The sequence below is a fragment of the Protopterus annectens genome, chromosome 17.part0, assembly GCF_019279795.1.
Source record: "Protopterus annectens isolate FY-2018-M chromosome 17.part0, PAN1.0, whole genome shotgun sequence".
Classification (NCBI taxonomy): Eukaryota; Metazoa; Chordata; order Ceratodontiformes; family Protopteridae; genus Protopterus; species Protopterus annectens.
In genome coordinates this window covers 598,208,203-598,236,069 of record NC_056751.1, presented here as the reverse complement: position 1 = coordinate 598,236,069, position 27,867 = coordinate 598,208,203, and the positions used below count along the sequence as shown (strand labels likewise).

At 40.4% G+C, this 27,867-nt stretch overlaps 1 protein-coding gene across 2 annotated transcripts in view; it reads right to left on the bottom strand.

Moving 5' to 3' along the window:
- Positions 1-18,497, bottom strand: part of ZBTB45 (zinc finger and BTB domain containing 45) — a 451,816-nt gene extending 433,319 nt beyond the window's left edge. The window contains exon 1 of one of the 2 annotated variants that reach the window (XM_044059605.1): positions 18,216-18,497. The gene's annotated coding sequence lies outside the window, so the exon portion shown is untranslated. The other variant, XM_044059606.1, reaches the window with a different exon arrangement.
- Between the last annotated feature and the right edge of the window lie 9,370 nt (positions 18,498-27,867).

Below are 27,867 nucleotides of genomic sequence, written 5' to 3'. Positions count from 1 at the left end.
CTTGCGTTCAGCCAACGTACTGTTGCTGAAGCTAGGACAAATGTTGCAAGAAAGATTAAAGGTGGTCAGTGCCCAAACAGTAAACGCACCAGGAGTGCCTGAACTGGGCAACTTAAGACCACACTTGTCACATTGTTTGAAACCAAGCTTGGATTTATCCGCCATAATACACAGTATAACCACACAAGATAAAAGAAAGCAATTTTTTTTTAACCAGACAAGAGGGAAAGAAAAGTATCAGTAATGGTACTAAGAAATACCAAAGGTAAGAGAAGGGCCTACTATGGCAGGAGAGGGGGAATAGTACCAACGACGGTACGAAAGAACTACCAAAGGTAGCGGGTAGGGCTTAGTCAGGAAAAAAAGTAGAGATAGAAAATAACTTTAGACAACAAAAAAAAACTACAACACACTAGAGTAGAGAAAAACCCAAAAAAAGCTAACACTTGGCTGAGAGAAGGCTTAGCACATCTGACAAGTAACGCTGCAAACGAGATCTGGAGAGACAGAAGGGCATTGTAGGTAGGTCTCAGCTGAGACTTTTTGGCTGGCACAAGCTTGTTAATGGCTGTGTCAGCTCTGAGGACGGAACCAAAGTCCTAACAGTAAGGAATGAATAAAGATTTACATCAGATGATCTGTTGTAGTACACAAGTTACAAATTAAGAGATTTTTGACAGGTACTTTACAAATTCTTGGCTGAAAACCAATGCGAGTCCAAATGGTGTGGGCAAACTGAACTGCTCCATCACAAATAAAATAACTCCAAGTTAGCCAGTTGAAGAACCACCTGAGAGAGGGCCCTCATTAAAAAAAGGACCTGCTATCCATGGCTATGTTACATTTAAGTGCAACTGCTGTCTGCACCAGTAGTAGCCCAAGTGCCTGTCTGGTTGCCCAATTACTGTAACTTCTTTAAAGATTTTTCTAGCTCTAACTACAGGTGGAAGTTAACATACTCTACTAGTAACAATCATTCACAGACTTTTTTTTAATCAAATAAACAAAAAGTAGCCAACCACACAAGGCCTTCATGGAAAATTTTTAAGCAACTTTCAAGAAATGCACAATCAAATCCCTTATATTTTCTAAATAATTAGCATTTTTATAAATCCACTAAAATAGATTTGTCAAAAGAAACTACATGGTATTGCACAAATGCGTAAAAAACTCCACGTATTGGGCAGTACTAAAAAATGCCTATTACTCCAGTTAGCTGACCTAAGCCATTACCAAGGTCATTCTGGAATTCAACATATTTCTTTTCGTTTAATTAAATGGTACACAATTCTCCTCTGTTCTTTTTCAAATTAAATACATTAACATTACTGTTCAATATAAATGAAATATTAGTAGATATTGAAATACTAGTAGAGAACTGCTGATACATTTGACCTAAACCCAAGTGTATGAAGAACATAGTAAAGGTCCATAACTGACCCACACGAAAAGCACTCCAGTTATTAGCATTAATAAAAGTTATCAAGCATACATAAATTACTAAAACTAAGAAGGGTTTGTACCAAAATGAAGCATGTGAACGGATGGACAAATTAATCTGAAGCTGTCTGCATTCTGTGTTAAACATCGGTGAGAACACCTTTTAAAACTACAATATAAAGTAAAAGCAGCACTAGGAAGACCAAAACCTGAAGTATTAAACCACCGGTGTTGCAAAACATTCATTTCTATTAGTACCATCTTTAATTGGAGCATCATGGTACAGTAATCCTTAACAAGATGTACCTTTTGTCTTCAGTGCAACAACATTAACAGGAACTCTGTATAGTTCAAGTATATGTTGAGAATTACAGAAAAATTAGACCAGATGACAAAGGTAGCCATTTTGAATACTGCCTAATATATGGAGATGTGCTCGACAAATGCAATATCATATAGCTTCTTCAATGCTTGCAATGACCTAGACAACCTGACACTGAAAGGTGTTAGACCTTTACTCCTCATGGAAATAAAAGATTTTACCATTGAAAGTTCCCACACCCCTATTAGTTATGTCAAGAATCTAAGTGGCAACTCGCAGATACGCTCTGTGCTAGTGCAAAAAATAGCACAAAATATACTGAACCCACTGATATTGCCAAGATCCTGGCAGATTCAGTGCAAACTTCACCCCCACTCATCCCCAAAAGGGCCCACAATACTGGAAAAGTGTAGTGTCCCGGAAATCAGACGCACAGGTGAAAACAACCCTTTCAAAAGCCAAAAGCACAGCGTCAATGGGGCCAGATGATGTCCCAGGCTGCATCTTTCACAAGCTACAGAATGAACTAACCTCCCACCTAAATCATTGTTCAACCTCTCTACAGGCTACGTGCCCATAGAATGGTGCACAGCAACGGTTATTCCACTCCACAGAGGAGGGGCCACAACTGACCTTGGTAACTATCACCCCATAAGCCTGAATAGCCTAGTCTGCAAGGCTATGGAGTAAATCATCATGGAACTCATTAACAAAGACATTGGGAACCTCCAAACACTTGATCCAACCCAGTTCGGCTATAAGGGCAGATCATGCCTACTAAACCTGGTTGACTTCTTTGAGACAGTCACCAAGGCCATAGATGAGGGGAAGGTAGTTCACACAGCCTACCTTGACCTCGCCAAGGCTTTTGACACCATTCCCCACTCGGGAATTATAGAAAAACTCACCAGCCTGAACATTAACCCCTATGTCACGAGATGGGTTGCCAACTGACTTACAGACAGAACTCGCATGGCATGAATAGCGGGCTCCAGGTCCAACTCTAAACCAGTCACAAGTGGTGTCCAAGGCTCGGTCCTGGGACCCCTACTGTTCAGCATATACTTCTCAGCAGTACAGGCAAACACAGGACTATGGCTAACCAAGTTTAACTGGGAGCCATAATTGACTCTCCGGCTGACAGATATTCTCTAAAAAGGGCCTTACTGAGACGGACACCTGGTGTCAAAGTCATGGTCTCAAATGCATAGTCATCCCATTTGGGAAAAACAAAACACCCACGAATTACCACATAGGTGGCAGCCCCCTTAACACGGAAAAGGTAATAAGAGATCTGGGGACCCAGGCAGATAGTAATTTCTACTTTGACAATCAATCATATTGCCAAAGTAGTTAGGAAATCATATTGCCAAAGTAGTTAGGAAATCATATTGCCAAAGTAGTTAGGAAATCATATTGCCAAAGTAGTTAGGAAATCATATTGCCAAAGTAGTTAGGAAATCATATTGCCAAAGTAGTTAGGAAATCATATTGCCAAAGTAGTTAGGAAATCATATTGCCAAAGTAGTTAGGAAATCATATTGCCAAAGTAGTTAGGAAATCATATTGCCAAAGTAGTTAGGAAATCATATTGCCAAAGTAGTTAGGAAATCATATTGCCAAAGTAGTTAGGAAATCATATTGCCAAAGTAGTTAGGAAATCATATTGCCAAAGTAGTTAGGAAATCATATTGCCAAAGTAGTTAGGAAATCATATTGCCAAAGTAGTTAGGAAATCATATTGCCAAAGTAGTTAGGAAATCATATTGCCAAAGTAGTTAGGAAATCATATTGCCAAAGTAGTTAGGAAATCATATTGCCAAAGTAGTTAGGAAATCATATTGCCAAAGTAGTTAGGAAATCATATTGCCAAAGTAGTTAGGAAATCATATTGCCAAAGTAGTTAGGAAATCATATTGCCAAAGTAGTTAGGAAATCATATTGCCAAAGTAGTTAGGAAATCATATTGCCAAAGTAGTTAGGAAATCATATTGCCAAAGTAGTTAGGAAATCATATTGCCAAAGTAGTTAGGAAATCATATTGCCAAAGTAGTTAGGAAATCATATTGCCAAAGTAGTTAGGAAATCATATTGCCAAAGTAGTTAGGAAATCATATTGCCAAAGTAGTTAGGAAATCATATTGCCAAAGTAGTTAGGAAATCATATTGCCAAAGTAGTTAGGAAATCATATTGCCAAAGTAGTTAGGAAATCATATTGCCAAAGTAGTTAGGAAATCATATTGCCAAAGTAGTTAGGAAATCATATTGCCAAAGTAGTTAGGAAATCATATTGCCAAAGTAGTTAGGAAATCATATTGCCAAAGTAGTTAGGAAATCATATTGCCAAAGTAGTTAGGAAATCATATTGCCAAAGTAGTTAGGAAATCATATTGCCAAAGTAGTTAGGAAATCATATTGCCAAAGTAGTTAGGAAATCCTTCTATGTAGTTCGGAAATCCTTCTATGTAGTTCGGAAATCCTTCTATGTAGTTCGGAAATCCGGCTAGGCTTATAAATGCCCTCTGGCAGATATAGTTCATAGGTAGGTACTAGGCTAATTCCCAGGATAGATGACTGGAGCAAGTTGCTCAGGTTACTTACAAAATTGGCAGTGTGAAAAATTGCTAAATTAAATAAATACATTCAAAATCAAATTGCTAAATTAAATAAATACATTCAAAATCTTTTAGGAGAGTTTACAAGGTGCTGCAAAGAAAGGGAAATTAAATGATCTATTGGGCTAACATGATGCAGTAAGCTTTTGCACCTCAACACAACATAGACATGGATTACAGGTGCCAATTTATTCCAACTTCTCCGAGTTAAATGCTGCTTAGCCAGCTAATTTTGGCTTGCCTCACTTTTTTTTTTAAATGACTTGATACCTTATTGCAAATTTGGGCACGCTAACGGGTGACTCGTTTGCCCCTCAATATGTTCCTGTATACCAAGGATTTGCTTGAACTTGAGAATTTCTACTTAAAAATGTATTCCAATTGTAGATAGTTTCTTACATCTCAAAGACTTTTAGGATAAAAGATGGAGTATCTGGAAGATGGCCTGAAGCTCAGACTTCTGGGTGAAGCAATTGCTACTACAAAGACAGTCTTCTATGACAAGAATTTGAGATCCACTAAAGCCAGTGATTCGGAAGGAGATCTAGACAGACATGTGTGCGACTCACAGGAAGGGTGAGCTGAATTACTCAGAAATCCTTCAAGAAGGCAGGAAATGGTTGACAAGTGTACTTTAACTGAGGAATACCTACCTCCCTTACTATAAAATGGTGACAGAAAGGACAACACTTGAACCAATGGTGCAGAAATGGGTGAAAGTGGGTTATGTGAAGTTCACTCTGAGAACTTCTTTCCATTTATCCTTGTAAATCCTCCTACTTGGACATGTCATGATGGCCATCCACTCCAGAGTGTGTAAGGAGACAGATGTCCCACTACCATCTCCAGAGGGAAACAGTTGGGTAAATCTTCATGATCTGTAGGAATGAAAGCCCCAGACGTAGTCTCTATCCCCTGGTTACTTGGATCACCCCACTCTGTGAGGAGATATCCATATAAAACAGACTTTCCTCTGCCCAGGAAACACCTGCATTGCTGCTATCTGTGCTGTTAGAATCAAACCATAATTTCATGACCTCTGACTGCGCTGGAAAGTCCTTTGTGGGGCAATGAACTTAATCAACAGAAGTCAGCATTTGTACGTCTGTTCACATAGATAACCTAACTTGTTGCCCAAACAGTGAAATGCGAAGGGGGGGGGGGGGGGGCATTGGTAGAGATCACTGTGAAGTAGTCAGGAAATCTGTAAGCAGGCTCATCTCCTCATGGTTAGACCTGATCCTACAGCTCTGGCCACCATCTGTAGCACTTCAAGACACACAGAGGAGGAGTAAATGGTATTCATGGTGGCAACCTGGTGCTCCAGTTGGGACTACAGCACTCCAGGCTGTAGCCATTTCAGATTTTTCAGCTGCTTTATGGCCACACTCTGAAAATGAATCACATACACAATGTAGTTTAGAGATCCGACCACGAACATACTAGAAGCATACACAACCTTCCCGATCCTATCCATCATCCTTGACTCCTTATTAGAACGGATGGCCTAGACATCTTTTGGGAAGTTCAGTCACAGCCGCCATATTGGAATCAACAAGAGGCTCTTTGCCCAAATAGGGCCAATTTTTGGGAGTAGAGAGCATCTTGTCCTGTTTTCTGGGATGGGCTCAGTTACATCCATCTCTTTCAAATCTTACTACAAACCATGTCCACAAGATTATTTGGGGGAGGTCCTACTCGTGCGGCTGAGGACTGTAGTTTTAGGTCACATAAAACACCTATTACTCAGATGGTGGGGGCCAATGGGTTATAATCTTCTCAGACTCATTTCTGGAATCTCACTCAGATTGATGATCAGTAGGGGATTTTGGGAAAACCTCACTTTTATCCAGACATGAATCCAGAGTGGTAGACTGAGGGGGAAGTGCAAGGGCTTCCTCTTGCACATACCTCTTCCTTGGGGGGAGGGGGGTGGGCTATGTCAATCCCTCATCTGAATTCCCATGGGAAGAGTAACTACTTGATCTCAGCAGCACTGGCCTAGAACTACTCTGGTTTTGAGGAAGGCTTGATTTTCAGCTTCGGGTCAGAACTCCAGTGATACCAAAGGGCGGAATCAGTACTTCAGACATAACTGGCATGAATGAGCTAAGAGCAGTACTTTTCTGCACCAAGTTATCTACTGAAAAACATAGAACCAAAATCCTCCATACTGTCACAGCCTAAGATTCTGTGGCTGAAGCCAAACCAGGATTATTTGGGTCAGAGGAGTAAAATGCAAAATGCTTAAGACGCAGAATGGCACAGAATTCATTGGTACCAACCCTCTTGGAAATTAACAATTCTTATCTCATGGGCCCTAGTAAGTCAATGCAGAGGGGCACAGTGTAGATGTTGCCAGTGTTATCACTGGTGAGGAAGAAAAGAAGGTTATCCTTACCGGGGGGGGGGGGTCTGCCATGCCTTATGGCACCAATTCCTACACTATCCATGCCAAAACTGGGCCCAGTGGAAAAAGTAGGAACCTCTGGGACATCTCAGCCTGCAGCAGAACTGTTTGGGCTGAAATAATAATACCATAATGAAAGAGTCTTAACCAAGCCCAACACCAACATCATGTATTCCCAAATCAAGCTGGGTCAGGCCTATGGGACCTATGACCAGCATTTATTTACAGATGGGTGGAGAATTAAATCCTTAATTTGAATGTTTACACAGCTTTGGTCTACCTGAAGTGCAAGAGATCAAGAAGGGGTGGGCCTTTAATGACATGGAATGCTAGACTGTTCCCCAGAATCTACAAGAGATCAATAAAGGGAATAAGGTTTCAAGTTGGTCTTCGTAGCTAGAGGTCTTTGGGCCAGTAACAGTTTTATAGTTGGGAACCTTTGAAGCCTTTCCAACTGCAAGGTATGCTTGGATAGGTATATGTCGCATGGCGCACAGCACTCCATAGTTGGTGTAACAGCAGCAGAGTATAGATAGTTGATATTCAGGGTCATTTAGGTCAAGTTATCAGTTAGGAGTAAAATGTCAAACTGATCTAGACAAGATGTATGGCTCTATTCTTTAGTAGTTTATGAAAATCAGATGAAATGCATTCCATGGCTTTTTGAAGTATATTTAGGTTCCCTCACTTTATGAAAGGGCACCACAGACAGACAACTGTCCATACTCCAGGTACATAACTTGTGTCTAGGCTTAAACAAGTGTGGAGGGGATCCCAGGACAGCAGGTTAGCCACTGTTTGTTAGGCATCCAAATAAATTGTATGATCATAATGGAAGCAGTTCCAACAAATGTGACCTGAATAGAATGGATGCTTTTACCTTACCAAAAGATTTGGTTAGCCTTGCGCAGAGGGATAGAACCTCGACTGTGACCTAGTTGACTAGTGTTCAATTAGCAGTCCTCAACATGGAGTAGCCAGACAGAGAAAAAATTGAACGGGCATAGCCTGCTCACCTCTCCACATAAGGAAGGCACTTAGTAAGGACACAATGTGGCACAATTTTGTCGCTGAAGAATGCAACAGTGCTCAAGGAGAGGAAGGTCTGCTTGGTACAAAATTCCTTTGCAGAAGTTAAGGACATCCAGCCCATGGCACATCCCCTTCTCAGGCTAGGTAGCCACAGGGGTTGCAGGACAAACAATCCCACCCCCTCCAAATGGACGCCTAAATGATGGCCCTTCCCAATCAGCCCTCTCACCAGTGATGAGAAAGAATGGGACAATGGGCAAAGAGACTGCTGATTGGGGCCCCTGTTGCTTGCTGGTCAAACTGGCAAAAACATATACAAGTACTAATCCCAAAAATAGCTACTTTCACTCCCTATATTTTCAGACCCATTTAATCAGATAACCCTATAAGGTTACCAATCACAAACATGTGAAAATATATTCTACAAATCTGTCTGTGCATACACCATTTCTAAACCTAATAAGCCAACAAAATGAACATGGGCATACAACGCACCACACTGCATTCACAAAACCATACATTTACACAATTTAAAAACGCCTTCACCCTCAAAATTGATCAGAAATGCCTCCTATTCACTTCAGCCAAAGAAAAGGAAGGACTACTCTTCAAAGCTGGCTGAACCATCATCTGGCTGAACTTGGATGAATTAAGTTATCGAACTTCAGTTAAAGCCTTTACTCAACTGTGCAAAGAACTCAAGAGTCGATGCATTATTTTGCCCATGGTTATCACAAAAGCAATTTAAAATATTTGTTGCCACCCGGCATGAATTTAAACTTTCACCAAACTGTTTGGGAGCCCACCACCACAATGCGCACACTCAAAACAAAACGAGAGAGAGCAGGAGAGAGTTTTAAGTATACACTACACATCTCTCCACACCCACCACCATCTGAAACCTACTCACAATTACAAATATAGTCAGAGGAGCCCCACTACATTCTCAAAAGCTAGGATCTGTATACTAGGTAACAAAAAACAGATTTCCCAGTATAAAATAAGTAAAACACTAAGGACTACAACTCGCATCCTTCTAATGCTATAGTACATGGGAAAGTTAACCAAATGCAAGACACACAGATGTCCATTTCACCAGGCAGGATAAGGGAAAAATCAGTCAGCTGTCTGTCAGGTGCAAAGATCTGCCACATCACCCATGCACAAGCCTCTCAACCAGCACAGATACTACTCTGTTATAGTCCATGCAGGTGCGAACTTGACAAGTACCTCAATGGACTATATGAAGAGGTACACGAACGAGCTCTCCGATTGTCTCTCTCAGGCAGGTATTCCCTAGCCTTAAGCAGCATTTTACTTTCGCCTAGGATGAAACCGCAATACAAACAAAAAAATGATTTGATTTCAACAATTAGTTTAGTTTCCAGTGTTATTCAAAGGGGATCCAACATCTGTCAGCCTGGTATGACATGGTCGACAGACCTCGATGCTTTGCCAGAAATAATCTGTCACTCCTGGGATTTCGGTTACTGGCAAAGGCTCTTGCCACCCCCATAATGCCTTTTTAGATAAATGTTTAAAAAACAAAATTCCCCAGACATAAAAATATACTCTAAAAACAACCTCAAGGCTATGTTGGTAAACGCTAGGAGTCTAAACCAGAAACTGCACTAGAAGCAGTCCTCACATTGGAAGGTGTTGACATTTGTGCAATCACAGACCCGGTTTAAGGCCGCAGACAGTACACCAGCAATACCATTTCCTTCCACACATTCAGACCACAAACTGAAGGCATGAGAACTAAAGAAGATGCTGTATCAATATTCATTAAAGATAAATACACCTCTAGATTAGTTAAACAGCACGATTCCCTTGAATTACTTCAGGTGCAATTGACTGTACCCCTCTGCCAGCTATAGGACGCCCTCCATGAATCAGGACATCCACTCAGTCTACCTGGATCTACTAGTCAAATCAAGATGCAACGAAACACCATGGATTTGGGTGACTATCCATCCATTAACAGGGTAAACTTATACATGTTCCAATTCACTTGCTCAAAGATTCCTGGACTCTCAATGCCCTTGACCAGCTGGTTGACACACCCACAAGGAGCAAAAACATCCTGGATCTGGTGCTCACCAACATGGGGGAGGGGGAACCGCTGCATGACCCTCAGTGTGTGGCCATCCCTGGTGCTTGACCAGCTGGTTGACACACCCACAAGGAGCAAAAAAAAACCTGGATCTGGTGCTCACCAAAATTGGGGGGGGGGGCTGCTGCACAACCCTGTGTGTGGCCATCCCAGGTGAGATCTGACCACAAATCAGCATTGCTAGAACACAAGACCCTCCCCCAGCAACTAAACGTTTTAAAAGCCACTTACAACCTCTTACGTGACAGCATAAATAGCTTCACAGACCCTCCCCTACTGATGGAACAGACACCACCTTTGCAGAGTTGAACAATGCTTTACACGAGCACCTGTACAATTTTGACTGCCATACCTGATGGAACCAAAGCAAGATTTCAAAGAGACAACTGCCATTAACAGGTTATACAATAGGAAAAAATGCTGTCAAAGTAGGAAGGAATGGTCTCAAAACTGGAAACACTCCCTCAACTTCAACAAGCAAATAAGACTCTTAGTGAAGCCCTCGAAAGCCAACTACAAATCCAACTTAGCTTCCTTAACCAAGGATAACCACAAGGCGTTCTTTAGTTACATCCGTAACCTCAAAGAGGAGGCTCAGATTTGCACAGAACTCAGTTAACAGTACTGCATATACAGAATCTGTAGATATAGCAAACCTGCTGGCAGAGAAAACCTCTCTCCTGTCCCTGCCACACATACCCCAAATCGTCCCAAAGACCTGTCCCCCACCTATTATTGCCGAGGAGCAGTCTTATACACCCTCTCCAAGGCCAAAAACACAGCCTCTAAGGGACCAGACCATCATGGGCTGTGTTCTACAGGGGGTTAAACAGGAATCAGCATCACCATTGGACACACTTTTCAATCACAGCCCAAGCACTTTCTTCGTCCCAGCAGAATGGAAAACAGCTATTATCCCTTTGCACAAAGAGGTTGCATCCATGGACCCCGGGAACTATAGACCCATTAGCCTGACCAGCCTCACATGCAAGGCCATGGAATGAATCATGGACCTTAAAGATATAGGAAAACTCCAAACATTTGACCTCACCCAGTTTGGCTTCATCAAGGGGAAATCATGCCTGTTAAATATGGTGGACTTAAGAGACAGTCACCAAAAGTCCTAGATGAGGGCAAATCAGTGCATATGACCTACTTAGACCCAAGCCAAGGCCTTCGACACAATTCTCCACTCAGGCGTCACTGAAACTCACCCAGCTTGGTATCAACCCATATATATTGTCAGGTGGGTTGCAAACTGGATCACTGATAGGACACAAGGTCAAAATAGGGGATTCCTCCTCTAGCAGACCCGTAACCAGTGGCGGTTCCCCTAATATTAAGTCAGTTTATACGCACATCTAGATTGTGTACAAAAGATAATTACGTGCAGCAGATGGTGTCACTAACTACTCAATTATTAGACAAAAGGTTACGATACGAAATTGGTTTAGATCAGAGGCGAGGTAGAACTTTATAGGGTGAATAAAGCTAAACCCTATTATTCAGGTGGACAAAGATGGAGCTACACAAGATCAGATTAATAGAACAAAGGCCCAACGAAGTTTGAAATTTGTTACCAAGTAAACAAATGTGACGCATATATGCGATACTGTATGTAGGAATTGGCAAATCTTACAATCGGTCCTAGAACAGCTACCATTATAGACTACATGCCTAGATTTAGCTATACAAGAGATATCAGAGCAAGTCCTTTAAAATTACTGCAACGACACAGCATGGTGCACAAGCTAATGTACGCATGAGATAAGGTATATATCCATGTCGAAGGTGTAAAGCCTGTGGTAATCTCCAAGCAACAGATGTTTGAACATCCAAGTTTTGACTATAAACCTATGTGGATTGCCAAATATCGAATGTGGTTTACTTGGCAACTTGTGATGCCTGCAAGTGTTTTCATGTAGGGAAAACTATACATAAATTCAAAGAGAATACGAAAGGTTGATTTATTGGTTGATAGTTAAAGTGTGATTAATGATGCGATTTTAAAACTTGATGTTTTAGTTTAAATGTATGGATCTGAAGATGAATATGCAAAAGTGCTTATCCTGGTTTTATATATTTATTTTATTAACGTAGTTTTATTTTATGCCAACATTTGTGGTAACCTTGCTGTTTTGTTTTTTCTTTTTACACTCAGGAATAAGGAATCTCTAAAGAGATGACTGTTATAAAATGGCGAGCAACCATTGGTGTTCTGCATAGCACCACAGGCACCATTCCATACTGGAAATGTAAAGCCTGTGATTTTACAGATACTACTTGTTTTAATTCATCCAGTTACTATGAGATTCAATTTGAAGGTTGGTGGTGTATGCACCACAAAAAATGTGGTAGATTTAGCTCAATGTTGTCTATGTCATGCTTTTATATAGGGAAAATCAACATGCTCAAAGAATGTGTTTTGAAACATCAGTATAGTATAAAGAAGGGACCCTAACAATGCACTAGTGAAACATATTGAAATGGATGGTAACTCCCCTATTTTTATATTTTCTGTATCAGAAGTTGTATTTGAAGACATTAGATGGGGGGGGGGGGGGCTAACTAAACAGAACAAGCTGAATTAAGGTGCACAGCTCCATTAGAAGCTAAGAACTTTAGTTTGAATGGCATGATACCCTTTACTGAAGTCAAGGAATTTGTCACTAAATGTTTTAAATCGACTGAATAACTGATGTGAAAGTGCTCACCTGAATTTTGTAGCAAGAGAAGTTCTACTGCCATCTTATGGTGCCTGTGTTTACTGTGATCAGAGACAGGTCTGTGTAATAACTTCACTAGTCTCTGCTTTTCTCGAGATACATGTGAAGCTTTTGGAGGTGTAACCCTGAGAACCCCAGTATATACAATGATAAAGTCAAGTCTGCACACTCACATGGCTAGACAGATGTAAGGAGTTTAGTCTCAACCCCCTGGATATATTTTGTGCCTCTCTCAAACATTTAAGTTAACTTGGAAAGGATGGTATTTTTCTGTCAGCATGAGGCAAGCTCACTGCACATGGCAACTACAACATATCAAGTCTTCAAAGTTAACGTGTATTAAAATGTCCTACCTTCATAAGGATATAATTCAAGCAAAAGTTGACAGAGGGGAACTAGAACAAAAAAGTCACATTTAATATATTCAGAATATCGGAATTACTTCACTATGTTACTACAGCTCTTAAAGGTCTAATTATTTCTTTCACAAGATACAGCAAAACACTCACATAATGAAACCTACAGCATGTGAAACAAAGGACCATGTCACATGGCACAAAAATCACTTCAATGACCACCTGCACTTTTAACCATTTTACATTGAGATGTTTTTCACACTGTCAGCCAGACAAACAGCCGGACAATATGTAATTCCTTGTGAAGTCAACAAACAAAGAGACACTAAAGTAATTTAAGTGGCCATACTAGGTAAACAAAAATACAAGTGCCACTGGGAGCAACTTTTCCAGATAAACAGAACCAGCAAACACTTCCCATAAAAATATATAATCCAGCAATATCTACAGGCACACGATTCTTAAACAAGGATTTTTACCTGATATAATTTCTTCAGAAACCAAAAATCAAAATGTCACTAATCCAGTCAGCATTTATTACATCCTTCAAAATAACACTTTGCGAAATGAAAGTTAGTTCAGGTTACAGAAAGCACAAGATACTGGTGGTGCTCCTTAGTATTACCTTGTGTCTTCTTTGCCTGAGCACACACAAATCCATCCACAGTAACATCACTGGATCACTACTACTTTGCTTCTCAAGAACAGCTGGTCATTTTATATGCAGACATACCCAAGACAAAACTTGGCAGATCAACGCAACTAGTATGCAGAGAGTTTGCAGAGCATTCCTTTGCAGCAATTGCTTCACTCACTAGATGACTATGTTGCAGCCCCCCTTAAGGTTAACATTCAAACTGCTCTGTGTCTCACAGAAGAGAAGTGAAACATGGCATATCTCCCTCCACCCATCTCATCAGCGTTAACATTTTATACCCTACACATACAAGCCCCCTTTTCCATGCACAAAAATATATAAAACCTATGACGCAACAGCCTTCTGGCTCGGTGCACAGCAACTTCACCTGGAGACGCTTCAGGAATCTCTCCGCAAATCTTGAATCTTACAGTCGCCAATCTCCATTTCCTTACGACAAGACTACTTGTGATAGATTTGCTCATCATCATTTACGTCAGATATGCCTTGTAGAAATGCCAAATTTTGCATATAAAGCTTTCTGTCTTCCCCACAAACAATGCAGGATCTTGCCTTAGCTACTTCTTTGAATTAGACCAAAACTGTGCTCACTCTGCTCTGAACAACCTGGTATTGGGCATATTAGCATATCAGTTTTATACTTTTGGCCAAAACTTATTACTTGCTTTATGTCCAGATGAGACTTCTAGCCCTCATGCCTTTCTTTTCTGAGCTGAACATTTTGCAATGACTAGAGAAACTGAATTTCTTTATTTTTCCATGACTTTTTGTCAGCAGAACTCTCTGCTTCAGAACCTTTCAGTAACTGCACTCCTTGGTCTGTTACTAGCACATCTTCCAAAATATTTTTTTTTTAAACTTGTTCTATAGTCAATAGTAATTAGACTCATAGAATCCCTAATTTTTTTCTTCTAGATTCTTGGGTAAACATAATATGCTTAACATATTAGCCATGTGTACGTCCCCGCTTGATCCACATTTTCCTTTCAAGCCATACTTCTGTAGGTTAAGAAATGTAAGTAAAATTCTGAACAGTCTTGGTGGTGCTTTGGTAAGAACTTCCTGACTGCATTTTACAAGGGTCTGTATTTTATATCTATAAAACCTTCTTTACCACAAACATTAATCGAATTTTCATCACCATAACTCTTGTGCATCTGAAAGTGATCCTGACCCACAGAAGACTAGCCTACTCACTTAAGATCACAGTTCAGTTTTCACTGGCAATTACAACAGGACTATCTTATTTTAATGTTTGAAATGCTCAAAATATCTACATATGCTCAAAGGTTTTTAATATCTCCATTCACAAGTTACATCTTGGGCTCATGGTTATTTTGGTATTATCAATGTAGCATACTGCAATAGTTTTACAAAACTATTTCCTGACATGCATTCAGAGACGGCATTTCTAGCAGCTGTTCACAGTTTACAAATCTGGATACAGACCCTCAGATAGCCTACAACCCATTTTTTTAAACCAGTTAAAATTACTCAGATTGAAATTAAGCTGTGCTAATCTGTTCAGCAGCTGCATCCATATCTAGTTATGTTTTTTTTCTAGTATCAACTCCACATTAAGAAATGTTAAGATAATTATGCTCACTAAACCTTCCCAAGCTTTCAATTACCTGAGTAACAGTTCATAAAAAATATCTTGGATGATGAAATATCAAGAAACTAAAGAATCAGCACTCTTCTAAAGGCATAAAAGGTTCTGACTTTAACAGTCAGTTCATCTAGCTTAGTACGTGTCAAAACACGTTTGCATTAAGTAGTTTTTTTTTTTAAAACATTCTTGAGACTTTTTCCACAGTAAACAAACTTCAATGCCCCTTTTGAATCACTATTCAGACGACAAGTCTTCCATTACCACAATAGTCAAAGAGTTCACCCATAAACTACCTATCCATATCAAACAAAGCTCATTAGCACTGGATGGGGAATAGGAAATTCACCATGGGGGATCACCTCTGTGGCTCTTGCTCAACAGGGGCACAAGAAAATAATTTTATTGGGTGGCGAAAGCCAGGATAGCTTTTTGGCTAGGCTTATAATAGGCTCTAGGGCCAACAGCCTAGTACCTACCTATGAACTTTAGTAGGTTCAAACTACTTAAGGACATCCAAGCTGTCAATTCTAATCAGTTCCAATCCAACCACAGTTCTGGTGCTTTTATGGAAGCATGCATCTCTGGCACAGCAATGGTATTTTGATACACTATTCTCCCGACAAGCTTCCCAAATCAGTAAACAAATCAACATAGCCAAACAGACCATCAGTACTACAGCTCTGCAGTTATCCAAATACTTAAAATTTAAAAACTATTCTCCATCAAGATTGGACAATTTGCATTATACCTCATTTACATGTTACTTTCTGTACATTTAATTCTCTCTTGGGGGTGGTCTACCGCATACTACAGTCTAAATACCTCATCTGCATTTTCATACTTTACAACTTTTTAATAGTTGTATGTTAATCTTGCTTCCCCAACACACTGACTAGTCTCAAGACTACTGTACATGCAAAGCAAAAATGCTACAAAACACCAGAAGAAACATGCAATAAAACAGCATAGAAAAATTGCAAAATCAAATAGATACCTGCAGAGAAAGATGAAAATATTTCTCTATGGCACTCAAGAGTTTGAGCCAACAAAAGACTATTTTCTTTTTTTTTTGTAGTAGTAGTAACACCACTTTTCATCAGAGTCTGAAAATTAAGCCTGAAAGCCCTGCTTTTGTTCAGACTCTAGACTACACTATTTATCAGACATGTAATGTAGGCACTCTGAACATTGACATGTAATGTGCCTTAACAGCCATTATTTTCTTAATGGCACTGTAACTGGAATAAGTAAGCTAACCCAATTATGTTCTGCCACTCTTAGCAGTTTTCATTAGATAACAGAAGAGTCAAACATAGGAAAGAAAAGGCAAACGGAAATAAGTTCAGAAATAAAACATGGAAGTATATATAATTTTTTTTTCCTTAAGAAAGAGGGGGGGGGGGTGTTTTTTTTTTTTTTAATTAAAACATTGCAGAATCCAGTGCTTATCTTTCTGCGGCACAATTAGCAAGGGTGCTCATTTGCGAACTGAAAAGTTGATGGCACATGCCCACGCAGGGAGGATGCTTCTTTGTTTAAATCTGGAAGTTAATGGAGGGGACTTAGGCTGAGTGGTTAGCAAGCCATTTTTGTAGTCCAAGATTGTCATCTTCCATTTGCCAAGCTGCTGGATTCCGGGCAAGTCGCCTAAACTATGCTTTGGGGCTTGGGAAACCAAGCCATGCTCCTCAACACAACAATCCCCTTGGCAGTATGTCTTGTAACTACTTAGGAACTTTAATCATAAAGCATTTTTAAATTAATGTTTGTCAACAAGGTAAGTGAAACTGCATCCCCGGGACCATTTACAGCCTTGACCAGGGTCTAGAAAGCAAATGTTAAACGATAAAAACCATGTAAATTCACATTTCAGTGTAGTCATTCAACAAGAAAGCTTCGGGGGGGGGGGGTTACAGTAGCAAGAAAAAAAACAGGAATACCCCCCAAACTCTACAGAAATCGGGGTAAAACCCTACGCCCTCTTACCATTAAGACACACTGTTTATCCTTAAATCATTACTGTATAACACAAAGTAATAAGGACTCTCTCGTTCGGCAACATTATCACTACTACAACATCCGCACACTTTTTTTAATCCACAGCGGTCAGAGAGCCGAATAGGCAGCCTCTGCAGCATGCTATAAATACAGTCCATTCTGGAGGTACATATGGAGGCTCCTTATTCGAGTACCACCCACATCGAACAGGGATAACCACCCATCTTTTTCACTAGTTAGTTCTAATCTGATTAGCTCCTCCTGCAAATTTGCAAAACACAGCCCTCGTATTATCTTAAAATATTAACAGTTCCTAATCAAGACCACATCTTCTATGAAAAGAAATGCAAGTTAAGTAATTTATCCAATAAGAAAAGCAAAAACTGTACTTTAATAGTCAGCAAGCACCGTCGATTCAACAAAAACAGTACACCCGATGCACAATGGACAAAAAAAAAATCACAATGCATATTCGAACAAATAAGCGTTATTATAAAATTATGAATATGCACCTATGCAAAAGGAGTTCCTTGCTTTCTTCAACCCGAGAAATAGCAACTCTGCAACGATTAAACACAAGCACTCAACACAACGGATAACAGTAAATCAACAGTAATTATGTACATTATACAGGATGGAACACCATTTACCTCCCGGGCTCATATTATGTTTCAGCACTCAAAACTCAGTTCGCACGTTTTGCTGCAACAGGCATTCCCCAAGGGTGTAATACTTTTAAGTGGGGAATAGGATACTTAAAAATAACAGGAGATACACATATTTTCATACTATTAAAAACAGCATCTTATCTGCTGCAAACACAAAATATCCTCTAAAACACCCCCATTTAATGTTGCAAAACAGTGGCAAGCCTAACTGTGGAAAGTTGTAGATGCAATTAATTCATTAGACGAAATCGTTAAACACACCGCATTTTTCCAGCAGCCCCACTTTGTCACACTCCAGATCATACTTATTTGGTACGCTGCCATTTTCTATTAACCGTTCACTGCTTCCCTCCTGTTTTACTCTTTCCGCCTAGATCTTCACCCTCAAAGAAACGCTTCAGCCAATTTCCGCTTCCGGTGGACAATACAAAACAATTCTACGCGCGTACACGCATTTGAACAAAGTAAATGTTCTGTTTCAAAAAAATAAGTCAGGTATCCGTTAGAATAGCCAGAAGCAGAATAAACCACGTGCACTCCTTAGAAAAGGTTAGGAACCTCCAACAATAAATGAAAATAGTCTCACGGGACTTTAAAAGGGGGCGTGGTGGCTGAGAAAGAACTGTAAAGGGAATGGTGTTTGCTATCGCCTGATTTTGGGATGTGAAGCGAAATAGGATTAATTTAGCCTTGCCGTATATTTTAATTGATTTTATAAATAATAATAAAACTCTTACAAACAACAGACGTATTCTGAATGAATAACACGTACATTCATACTAAAATTAGAAACACTAAAGTAATATTACGTAGTTAAATAATGTGTAATCGTTTATTCACCCCAAATTATACAGAGAACTACGTTTTATCCTTATCTCTCAACGTCTTTTCTCAAAAATTGTGTACAAACTACAGCCAAAAAACAAAAGGCCCCAAATCAGGGACACTTAAATACTGCTCTAATTCACATAAAAGGTTAAGAAAACAACGAGCTTTGCATTAACATGCATTTTATGAACGATACGAATTATGAAAATCTAATGCATGCCATTATTCGCTTACAGTAAACCAAAGTAATTTACCTGAACAACAAAAGATAAAAAAAAAAAAAAAACAGTCTTAACAGTTGAGAGGTATGGCTTTACACACGAATCATTTGATACCCATAAAAAGGATTATATCCAGACTCCTCTGCACACCTTTCAGTTGTCCATCATTTCGCAGAACGTTCCTGGTATTGTCTCAGTTTTTGCCTTATCCCTCGTAAAATGTTTGATTGCCTGATAAATCACTAGGACATAGAATTACGCTCAGTCAATCATAACAACAATTTTGTTCAGAAAATGCGAGTTGAAGCAAAACCTATTGCTGTATTAACTTTTAAGAATAATGATTGGGTTTTGACAACCATAACTGCTTGTTAGGTGCTACCGTGCTCTCAACATGGGCAATTAACCTCTATAGCGTTTTGCTCACTCCTGTGGTGAATTTCTAGATATCCATGTCTCCAGCACGTAACAATTTCGTTGTGATTGTAAACGTGATCATAACGCTATTATATGTTATAAACCTCAGGTCTGGTAATTTAGGAATGTCTGTTTGAAAACTAAGAGTCCACTTTTGTTATTGTGACGCCCCACCACTGGCCCAGTAATCAAGGAGCCTCAATCCTCACCACTGGCAACAGTGGGGGACGTGCATTGAGAGGATGACACAGTATTTTCAGATGCAGCTCTCTGCATAAAGTGCAATTTCCCTTAAGAGCACACAGAGACCACAATCTCCCCCGGACTGGTTGCTCCCTCTGTCTCCAGATCCCAAAAAAGATTCCCCACTGGCACAGCTATAGGGCTGAGATCTCAGCTCAGTGGCCAAGCCAAGACCCTCTCTGTCCAACCAGTGCTTTGTGTCCTTGCCGAAGTAGCTGGCACATACACTCTTTTAGGTTTGATTTATACACATGCACACACCTAGAAAGGCTAGCACAGGTTTACTAGCTATGCCCCCTTTTGCCCAGACTATAAGGTAGTTATCACTGCCACCAGCCATGTCCTTATCAGCTACTTTAAGGCCCTTAACAAAGGATGTCCAGTCTTACTGTATAATGTTACTATCAGTACAAATGGTAGTTTGACCAAGAGCAAGGCTGTTAGGAGTGGCCTACACAGTATCATCAAATAAATATGCAAGTACTCTCAGAACTTAAATATGTCTCACAAATATAGCCACAGTGAAAGGTTTAAATATATTTAATGATAAATAATAAACAAACAAGAAAATACTCAGTATATAATCACAGTAACACCAGAGTTCAAAATTACAGATACCAAAATATTTAAAACAACATGGCAGGACAGTCTCAAATAAATGAAGAAAAACATCTAAATTAAGCTTTGCTATATTCCTGATTGTATCTAAGAGAATTACTGTACCCTAGTAACTTATTTACAGAGCAAGCAAGGCAGATATGGTGAATGGATCTTGTCAAATCAAAGACAAAATACAGAATACTCAATCTCTGCTAGAAAGTTCTTAAATTAATATCTCAAATATTACTGCTTGGATAGCTTGCAGGATAACATCACTTAAATTCTGACTCTATCCCAGGCAAACCCCCCACTGATGCAGCTGGTAGCATTTAGCATCTACCTGTGAAAATATATAAACCAGGGCTTTTCTTAGATCTAAGGCAGATCCTGGAAGTCATAAAACAATAAAAAAAACTTCCAAGACAATACAGCGAACCTCTAGTTCTAGTCATTTTGACTGTTACTGCACTGAAACTGAAAGATAACATCCTTTTTATGGCATGGCTATAAATTAATGTAATTTCACTATTTTTCTGAAATTTTGCAAGTTACCCTACTTTATTCCAGTTTTCCCTTTTGAAATATATACATCTAAACAGTTACAATAGTGCATGTACATTTCTGTTCTGTTCTAGTGGGGTACACTGTAGATATACATTTTTAAAACTCAGTACTTTACAACCATTTTCAGCAAACACTTCTGGACCAGCAGTTTGATATACACATAACATACAGTTCTAATACATTTGTAACAAAAGCATACAAATCATGTTGATATTCACAAATTACATATAATTATGTACAAAATTCCAGATAGCTGGGCTGGCAGTATCTCCTTTTGTGACATTTCAACACCCCCCCCAAAGACTCAAGCAAGTTTTTCAAGTGACCCTTGAGAAATGTTGCTTGAGAGGGTTGAGCCTATCTGGGAATACCTTACCCCATTCTCTGTCTTGAGATTCCAGCTGCCATGGCATGGCTGACCCCAGTACAGTGCGGCACTGTCCTATCATATGCCTGAAACCCTAGGCTCTACCATAGCAATTTGGGATTTTGCTGGCTGGCTCCCTGTAGCCATAGACCCCCCTCAAAGTCCTCCTGCCTCTTAATGCAAATACTTAGCACAAGGGCCTCTCTATCATGATAAGGTTTCATCATGTTAACATGGTACAATTTATGTCCCTGTCTCCTGCCTAGCAGTTCTACCATGTAGTTAACATCATTAACCTTCCTTACTACATTGAAGGGTCCCTCCCAAGCTGCCTGCAGCTTGTTGTGTCTGACAGGAATGAGAAGCAGAACCTGCTGCCCCACAGCATACTATCTAGCACAAGCATTACTCTCATACCAGACCTTTTCCTGCTGTTGGGCTTCTGCCAAGTTCTGGGCCAAGCCCATGAGTTCCCTGAGCCTTGTCCAGAAATTTAGGACATATGCCACAACAAACTCCTTGTGGGATTCACACTCACCCTCCCACTCCTCACAAATCAAATCTAGAGATCCCCTCACCCTATGCCCATACAGTAACTCAAAGGATGAAAAACCTGTGGATTCCTGGGGCACCTCCCCTGTAAGCAAAAACAGATGGGGCAAATATTTGTCCAACTCCCTCTTAAACTGGTCTGCAAATGCCCGTAGCATGGTCTTTAGTGTAGAGTTTAACCTGTCAACCTGACCAGTCTGGGGATGGTAGGGGGTGGTCTTTAGGTGCTTCACTCCACAGTGCTTTCACAGACAAGAATCAGGTCTGACATGCAATTGGCACCTCTGTCACACAGTATTTCTTTTGGGAAACCAACCCTGCTGAAAATCTCTAACAAAGCATTTGCCACCTTTTCTGCCTCAATGGAGGACAGAGCCACCACCTCAGGGTATGTGGTAGCATAATTTACTACCAGTAGGATATATGTCTTCTCTGTGAAACTTGGGGTACTCAGAGGACCCACAATATCCATAGCTACCCTCTGAAATAGCTCCTCAATCACAGGTAAAGGCATCAAAGGAGCCTTGACCTTGTCTCCTGCTTTGCCTACCTTTTACCACTGAAAACAGGTCCTGCAGTACCCTGTTACATCTCTGGAAATCCCAGGCCAATAATAGTACTGCATAATATGTCTCTTGGCATGTTTTATGCCCATATGACCTGCAATGGGAATGTCACGGGTATGGCTAGAAGTGCCAGATGGTAGACTCTGGGCACTACCAACTGCTGTATTCTCAAACCCTCTTGCCCTCCAGCAGGTGTCCACTCACTTTACAGTAACCCTTTATCCCAGTATATAGATTCCCATTTTGCTTGACAGCCAGGTGCCTCACTGGCTACCTCTCTCAGGCCTTGTAATGTAAAGTCTGAGAACTGAGCCTGCCTCAACTCTCTTTGTAATCCTTCCCAGCTCCCCTTCCACATGAAGTCTGGTATTCTCTGACAGCAGTGCCTCACTGTCAGCCTGGGTACTACTACTCACCTCTACCCTTGCAGTCACTCTGTCTAAGGGAACATCAGTACTCACAAGCAGTTGTGGCTCACCTTCAGGCTCACTGGTACAGGGTAGTTCCCTACCTGAACTAACCCCGTCACCAGTCTTGGCTTCAAGTGTGTGGTTTGTCTGGGTCCCCCCAGGCTACCAGATCCACATGCTTGCCTCCAAGCCTGAATGCATGTCACTGCATGGACACAAGGTACTGCATTATCAAAATCATTCCCTATCAGAACATTTGCAGGGATATCCTCAAACAGACCTACTCACCTGCTTCCTTTTCCACTCTCCCAGTCAAGATGAACTCTAGCCTAATGTATTTGGAATGGGGTCCCTCCTAAAGCTCTGACTGGAGTAGACTGCCCAAGCAAGTAGTGCTCCTCTTTAACCATTGTAGGTTTCACAATGGTTAGGTCAGAGGCTGTGTCTCTCTTAGCAGTGGCCTGTTTCCCATCTACTAAGATAGGATATAACCTCTTGTGGTAGTATGGTACCCTTGTTATCTACAGACAACTTACTGCTGGCATTATGTCAGCCCCACTTACTAGCTGTCCCACCTTTTGTTCTCCACCTTGCCTCCATGGACATATATATGCTGCATGGCCCCACTGGTTGCATTTAAAACATTTAACCCTTGGTCCTGGATGTGTACCTGAACTAGTGGCTTCCCCTGCTACTGGTGGGCTCTGTTGAGGTGGTTTAGGTTGCCCACCATGGGTTACCTTAGACCCATGAGCAGCACTGGGTATCCCTTTCCTGTGCAGTGATGCTCTGTTTGCTAGGTATAGGTCTCCATTTTTCCCCACCTCATCTGTGGTATTGCATTGCCTATCTGCCAAAGAGATTCTCATGCCCTCAGGCAAAGTGCTAAGGGCTTGTTCCCTCACCAAAAGGTCTGCCAACCCTTCAAAATTGGTGACCTGACACCCATTCAGCCATCTATGAAAATAAGTGCGTAACTCAGCAATATAGTCACACACACTTTCATCTGCCTTGCATCTATGCTCACAGAACTTTTTTCTATAAGCTTCAGGTATTAACATAAAACACTCTAACAAACAATTTTTAACTGTATTATAATTTAAGGAATTAGTATCAGACAATTTACAAATAGCAGTTACACCGTTATCATGCAGTAAAGGGGTCAGGAACTATACCCAGAGCCCTTGGTTAACATTATACTGTTTGCATACCCTTTCAAACATATGAATGAAAGTATCAACATTTTTAACCTCTGTAAATTTTGGAAGAAATTTACTGACCTTTGTTGCTTCTGGGGTTTGGTTACTCCCTTCCTCATTACCTCCATGATCCTGGTAAAGAGTCAACATCTCCTTTTCATGTTGCTTCTTCCTCACATTTTTTTCAGCTTCCAGATGTCGCAGTGTTTCTGCTGATTCTAATTCCATTTGTTTCTGTGTCTCCTTTACTTCAGCCTCTAAATGCCTCAGTTTCTCATTTCCTTCAGTCTCCAGATGTCTCAGTCTCTATGATAATTCTGTTTCCAAATGCATAGCCTCCAGTTCAAGTCTCTTTAACTCCAGACAGATTTTAAGTTCTCTATGGAAAAGTTAAACTGTCCATTTTCTGTGAGTTGTACATTACTAAGGCTAGTCTGATTGTCCTTCTCGTTGTGGTTTGTGATGCAGCTGTGACTAAGGCTGCAATAATTTCTGCTTTAGTCAGGTTGGCATGCACCAGTCCTTTGTCTTTGCATATCTCAGCCAACTGGCTCCTTGTCAGCTTGCAATACTCCTCTGCTGACATCTTTGCCTGCTCTCCCTGAGTAACTAAAAAAAACTATTGTGATATGAAACTCTGAATGTTCACTGTGTGGCTGATTGAGAGTACAAACACCTTCAGTGACCACTGTTTACAGGCTACAGGAATTCAATATCCACACCACTGAATCATAATATGTGTATATCCCACCACTGCCAACCAATATTATGTGATGTGGATATCCCAGCACAGCCCACCAATATACGTGATGCCCCACCACTGGCCCAGTAATCAAAAAGCCTCAGTCCTTACCACTGGCAACAGTGGGAGATGTGCATTTGGAAGGATGACAGGTACACACACAGTATTTCCAGATGCAGCTCTCTGCATCAAGTGCAATTTTCCTTAAGAGCATACAGAGACCACAGTCAGTCCGGGGTTGGTTTCTCCCTCTTTCTCCAGATCCCCAATAAGGCTCCCCACTGGCAAAGCTGTAGGTTGAGATCTCAGCTGAGTGGCCAAGTCAGGACCTCCCGTATACTCTCTGTTCAACCAATGCTTTGTGTCACTGCCCAAGTAGCTGATACACACACACACACACACACACACACACACACACACACACACACACACACACACACACACTCTTTGAGGTTTGATTTATACACACACACACACACACACACACACACACACAGACACACACACACACACACACACACACACACACACACACACACACACACACACACACACACACACACACGTAGGAAAGTCTGACACATGTTTACTAGCTATCCCCCTTTTTCCAAGACTATAAGGTAGTTATCACTGCCACCAGCCATATCCTTGTCAGCTACTTTAAGGCCCTAAAGAAAGGGTGTCCAATCTTACTGTGTAATGTTGCTATCAATACAAATTATAATTCGACCAAGAGCAAGGCTATTAGGAGTGGCCTAATTAGTGTCACCAAATAAATATGTGTTGCATTTAAAATTTTTACCTTAAATGAAGACAAGACACTTCTTCCTCTCTTTCAGTGGTATTTGTTACACACTTGTGGGAGCCTCATGGAAAGTACCAGGGAGACTCTCTGAACAAAGGAATGCATAAGCTTATATACTGGTGATACTGCTGACAGTACAAAATATAAACTATACAAATTAAATTAGTACAAAAGACAATTAACCAATCAGTGGTTTACCCATAGGCTTAAAGCAGTTCACATTAGTACATCTTTAGGCAGAGAAAGAAAATTGGATACACTTCCATATAAGGCACATTTCCTGCTTTCAAGCAGGCTCCTGTTTTTTCAGTGATTTTCCACTATTCACATTTTACTCAGAGTTCGCAGTGCAAAGTTTATCTCAATGCATACAGATTGTTACATACTCAATTTCCTTAAGCACATAATTTGGCTATTCATATTCTACAATCCCCCATTTGATGCTGTGTAAGCATCACCATTTAGTCGATCATACATTTGCCCTAAATCTAACATAACCATGTGGCTGGTTCCTTCAACATTATCACTCATTTTTATGTCATCATCCATATTCATAACTGTAGGCATATAAAACTTTGGCACCTTTTTAGTAGTCTTAAAAGACATTAATTTCAAAATCAATGTTTTGATTAAAAACACAACAAGAAAACCAATAAGAGCTAATACTGAGATTAATAAAATTAACTTTAATAGTCTACCTCCCCAGCCTGATAACAGGTTGGTTAACCATGCCCATGTTGAGTTATCAGCCTCCTTGGCCTTAGAGAATTCAGAGACTCTCTGAATGAGTTCGAGATGACTTTCAATTTCGTGCTGATTGTCAGGAATAAACATACAACACTCCTCCTGGATCAAAGTGCAAGTTCCGCCTTTCACCGCTAGGGTGAAATCGAGAGCCATATGGTTTTGAAGGACTACAGCTCTCATGGCAGTCAGTTCATCAGTCACTAGTTCTAAAGCAGAAAATGTGGCATTGCTTAATACTTCAAGTAATTTAAACAGTTTTCTCAGTTCCCAAATTGATTTTACTGCTCCGTATGCTGGAATTATACCAGCCCACGATATGAGGTCATCACCCAAGTCCATATAAGATAGTCCTTTGGTGCCAGCATGAGCTAAGTCATGATGATAAATCCATGAAGCATCAATTTGGCCTACCAGATTGGCAGGCTTTTTGACCTCTCGAACATTCTGAATTTTTCCTTGAGGTAAAGCAGATGTATGTCGAATGGCTGGGACTAAATAACCTAAGAAACAGCTACCAGACCTGTTTTCTGGTAGCCATTTATAGGCTCTTCTACCACACAGAAAGTAGCAATTTTCCACCTTAGTGGTGATATTACTATTTATATAACCTTGTTCAGAATGAAACACCTTCTTATCAATCAATCCAAGCTGTTGGTATAGAACGGAATTATTTCTTACCTCTTCATATGTTTTATGCACCAGTTCACAAAATGAATCATAGGTTGTGTTACAGTAGGAGGAGTTATTGTTGCACCTGTGGGGAACTGTCACATTACAAAAACTCCATCCTACCTTGACTTTACCAAATTTCTGAAAACACACAGTTCCATTTCGACGGTTAAACAGATGTAATACTATCCTGTCTTTTGAAGTGACATTTGAAGTGTCATAGATCAGATTCATCCAGGTTTCATTAGCCCCTAAAGGGACTGTACTTAGCATCAATCTCCCATGAACAGTAGGTAAAGCAGTACAGATCCAACAGTCAGAGACACTGAGGGATGATGCATAGGCAAATTTAATAGCCTGATAGGTGTTGAAAGGTGGATGCCAAATAGCTCGCTTGGTGTGATGCGTCGATGGAGCAGGAAATAAAAATGGCCACATTAAAAATAACAGTACAACAAGAATGATCATCAAAATGGCTGTCCAATATTTTTGTGGAAATTGTTATTGAGTCTGCATAGTGTCAGTAGTTTGGAGTTTTCCAAAAGGGTAAATGTTAGGCATCGTCAGGTACTGGAACAGTTCTACTTCGAGTACAAGTAGCAATGGGAGGAGAATCTGGAGCTGAAAAATTTAAAGTTTGTTGATCTTCAGACGGCACAACTTTTTTGACGTGTGAAATGTGGATCCAAGTTGGAGATCCTGGCAGTCGCACAGCAGATGACATTGTCAGAAGGACCAGGAAGGGTCCCTTCCAGAGTGGCTGGAGCGCTGTTTTTCTAGAGAAGGATTTAACGTAAACCCAATCCCCTGGTTTTAGGGTGGATGACAGAAAAGGATCTGGAAGATTTTGAGCGGCTGCTACTTGTCGGTGGTGATACTGTAAGAAAGAAACAAGAGATTTGCAGTACAAAAAAATATCATTATCAAATGCATCATATTCAGAAAAGGGTGGTGGTGGTGGTGTTCATGGGCATACGCATAGG